The sequence below is a fragment of the Myzus persicae genome, unplaced genomic scaffold (assembly GCF_001856785.1).
Source record: "Myzus persicae strain clone G006 unplaced genomic scaffold, MPER_G0061.0, whole genome shotgun sequence".
Lineage (NCBI taxonomy): Eukaryota > Metazoa > Arthropoda > Insecta > Hemiptera > Aphididae > Myzus > Myzus persicae.
In genome coordinates this window covers 1-4,127 of record NW_019104101.1, presented here as the reverse complement: position 1 = coordinate 4,127, position 4,127 = coordinate 1, and the positions used below count along the sequence as shown (strand labels likewise).

At 35.4% G+C, this 4,127-nt stretch overlaps 1 pseudogene; it reads left to right on the top strand.

Annotated features, from left to right (window-relative positions):
* The first annotated feature begins 515 nt into the window (after positions 1-515).
* Positions 516-3,804, top strand: LOC111038766 (annotated as a pseudogene).
* The last annotated feature ends 323 nt before the right edge of the window (positions 3,805-4,127 follow it).

The following is a 4,127-nucleotide window of genomic DNA, read 5'->3' as shown; positions in this document are numbered from 1 at the left end:
GTACGCGACAATCGTCGTAAGTCCCGAGACAGTCGGGGCTTGACGTGAGCGTCCCATCCGTCATTTAGTATCGAATATCGATGATCTATTTATTGTGACACTGCCATCATACTTTCTCCATACGCGCCACCACGGTCGCCTTACCAGTCCATACTACAGCGTGGCTTTGCCTAGTTGCAGACAGCAGTACAGGTCATACTTTTTGTTCTCATTTATTGTTATTAATTATTGGATATATTTTATATTGTATGTATTCAGACGAATAAGTTGTGATTTAATTATTAAGAGTAATACGGGCCCGTACATTATTATTTATTATCATTTGTCATAGTTATATACGCTGTGTTGCGATTAATATATTATGTCTAGCGCACGGCGTCTGTTTATTGTATCATAATTTGTATTTTGTATTATTGATATTTTCACACCGTGAGGTACCTATATATATTCCAACACTCCGCAAGTCGTGGCCGACAACCGCCGCCCTTGTAGGAGCGGTCGCGGCGCAACAAAAACATTATTGACTTTTTTTGTTGCCCTTCAATGTTTTTCCTGTAGTCATATGCATGCTCATTTTGGACCCCCATTGATGTGCTTCTTCTAAGTATAGAGCTTAAGATTGTTTTAAATTTGAAACCAATGATGAAATAGTAATTGTTAAAAATATAAGTTAAGTCTTAAGGAAACATATTTACATATTTATTTTTGGAGTTGCAACTGAATAGTAGGTAAATAACTAAAATCAATTTCGTTCAAGTTCAAAATAACTGTTTTTTTTTGGCAATTTATGCCAACATTTGGAAAAAACTAATGAACATTTCGGAAAATGATCTCTAAAGAACCCGGTCAACCTCAAAGAAGTTTAATGTTTTCAATCCCGAATTCATAGCTCCACCTTAAAATACAAAATCAATTTTGAATGTATAAATTCCCGCTTTTTTGCATTCTATTGCTGTGTTTTGTGACGGTTTTCTCAGTTTCCCACCCCACCAAGACATCACGAGTCATGAAGTACGAGCAACGGCAAGTGGCGACTGACGAGTGACGACTCGCTTAACCGCTTTCGAACACCACGGTACTCACGTGCTTTTCGAATAATTCGATCTTGTTTGCCGTTGAAGTTGTTTGTTCGTCTAAAACGTACGCCGTTTATTGATCGTGCTGTCGCACTTCATCCTTTAAAACTTTGACCATAGGTCATACCGCAGACTATTTGTTCGTGTGATTCGCTGTTTCGTGCTACTTGTCTTTTGATCATTGACTCTATAAGTGACAACCTGTACAAGTGCAGAAACATGATGAACATCGAGGAAGAAATCGGTCTCCCCGTTCATTTGTTGGACCACGATTATTTTCGTCCAGTTGTTTACGAGAACAATCCAAATGAAGAAGTAACTGATGAAGATGAAGAAGTACTGGAAGATGAAGAAGTACTTGAAGAAGATCCGGAAGAAAATGCTTTGAATCAAGTACCACTAGTACCAGTAACCTACAGAGTGATTCCTGGGGTTCACCATGGTTCAAGGGTTTATGTGGATGATTTAGGTTTTAAGTACTACAAGCGCGAAGCAAGAGTCAACCGTATATACTTAGTGTGTGAACGGCAAAAAAGTCGGATTTATGATTTTTGTCCTTGTACGGCATCAGTAAGTTCAGAACTTCTTGATAATAGGATAAAAATTCGAAATCAACACAACCATGGACCTGCAAACATCAATTTACATGTACCTTTTTTAAGAGAAGCCATTGGTGCAAGGGGGATTGATCCTGAAAACATGTCAGTTTCAGTTAGGACTGCATACAACAATGCTATTGTTCAGTAAGTTTTTTGGTTAATATTTTATTTTGTTTTTTAAAAATTATTTGCTCACCTATAGAGGGTGATGTATTAAGCATGCTCATACTATTTGTATGCTTAAATTATGGTTTTATTAAAATTTAGGTTTTTTGATTTTTTAAATATACTTGAAGACCATTTAACAAATCATTGAAATTTTTTTTACCACTTAAGAATAATCATGTGGCAATATAAACTTAAGTGTTTCCAAAAGGAAATTTCCTTTATTATAATAATTTGTACAATTTAAAATAAGGTTGAACAGTTTTGTAAAATATTAATTTGATTGAATACATTTTAAAAAAATGACCTAGGTATAGTAATGTTATAGTTTACCGAAAAGGTTTTTATTATTTATAAGGAATTAGTTTCTAATTATGAAACTTGATGCTGTAAACAAATCTGTTTCTCTTCAGAACATAGAATTTTGTATGCATTGTCACCCAGTATTTTTTTTCTTATTGTATCCATTGGTTGATAGAGCTGAAGTTAACTAATCTCATATCATATTTATATGACAGATAGAATAATGTAAATTAAATTCTTTAGGCCTGGAACTTTTAAGTTGCTATAAACTTTAAATTGTGATGCATATTAAAAATTGTTTTCTATCTATTAATTATCTATGTATATAATAGGTAGTCAATTATATTTTTTTTGGTATTGACAGTTAACACCTAGGTATGTCCGCTCACCCATTCAATTTGTATTATTTTTATTTAATTTGTTTAGGCATTCACAAGCTGCTAACAATTATACATTCATGCAAGGACAGAGAAGATGGAAAAGGATGCGGAGGTCACGTCAACCAAACGGCGGCCGCATACCCGAGAACATCCATGAGCTCGCTGAAGCATTGACCAGACCTGAAAATGCTGCCTACAGTTAAACACTTCAAACTCCACCCTCGACATTCTTCCAACAAGAACTAGTCGTGAACGGAACTAGCGAAGGTGTTATTTTTGCAAACCTGGATGCAATTAGAAGATTTGGAGAAGAGTTGGCCGCAGTTACAACAGTTGGAATTGATGGAACATTCAAAACTGTTCCTGCTGCTCCAGCAGACTTGAAAAGTTTTCTGACTTTTCAAGTGGTGTTTAAAAGTGTGTCGTTCCCAATGGTGTATGTCCTTCTAAGAAGTCGGACAGAAGAGACATATGTTACATTATTTAACATTGTTCGCCAAATGTTACCTCTGAACTATAATTTGATTCGATTTGTTACAGATTTTGAAAAAGGACTCATGAATGCAATTCAACAAGCATTTCCAGAAAGCAGATTGGGATGTTGCTGGTTCCATTACACTCAATCAATTGTACGATATTGTCATCGTAAATCAAATGGTGTTTTGGATTTAGTCAAGAGAAATCCTGAAGCAGCTCGCGTATTCAGAATGGTTCTTGCACTGCCTCATTTGCCTGCTGTTAGAGGTCATCCTTTATGTCCTCAATTTTGTATGTATGATGGTTTCAGGGCCATCATGCAGTATTTTCAACAATTTCCTGAAGTCGAACAGGGAATGAGAAATTTTTTAATTGGATATATTGATCATTATTGGTTTTTTCAGATTGGTCCAGAGTTTATTAGTGTTTTTGGAGAAGATTATCGTACTAACAACTACTTAGAATCATTTCATTCGACATTACTAGTGCAAATGGGACGTCATCCTAATATTTGGGATTTTCTCCGTGAGTCAGAGAAAGTCTGATGTGTTCTTTTTGTTGCATCTTTGTCCTCAATGTTTGTAATTATATGTGTTATGATTTATATGTTCAACAGTGTGTTAGAGATGAGTAAGTAAATTTATGTGTATTTTAATTATAGTTACTAACAAATAACAATTGTTGCTTTTCTTTTAGTCTAAGTGATATGTGTTTTATTCTTGACAACATGTTTATAATGCATGCCTCTGTATACTATTGTAGGTAGTTGCTTGATTTTATCTGTAATGCTAATACCATCATCACCAGTTTTTTTTTTAATGACTTGCTTGTGTCTCAGCTTATTTTAATAATTAACATTTTTTTGCATTACACTGTAGTTATTTTAAAATTAGATTTGTAATAAATTAAATTAATAATTATATGTCCATGCAATTCAGAGTGCAATTGAAGGGTCCGGTGCAATAACAAGGTATCTCGGGGGATGAGGTGACCGAGCGGCATTTTTCTCCGGACAAGTCGCGGTGACCGGAGAACAAGTGCTGCCATCCCCCACCCCCGGGGCATGTCAGAAACCTACGGGTGCCCCATTCGAAATTCTGCCAAAAACAAACACATACGTGTTCCCC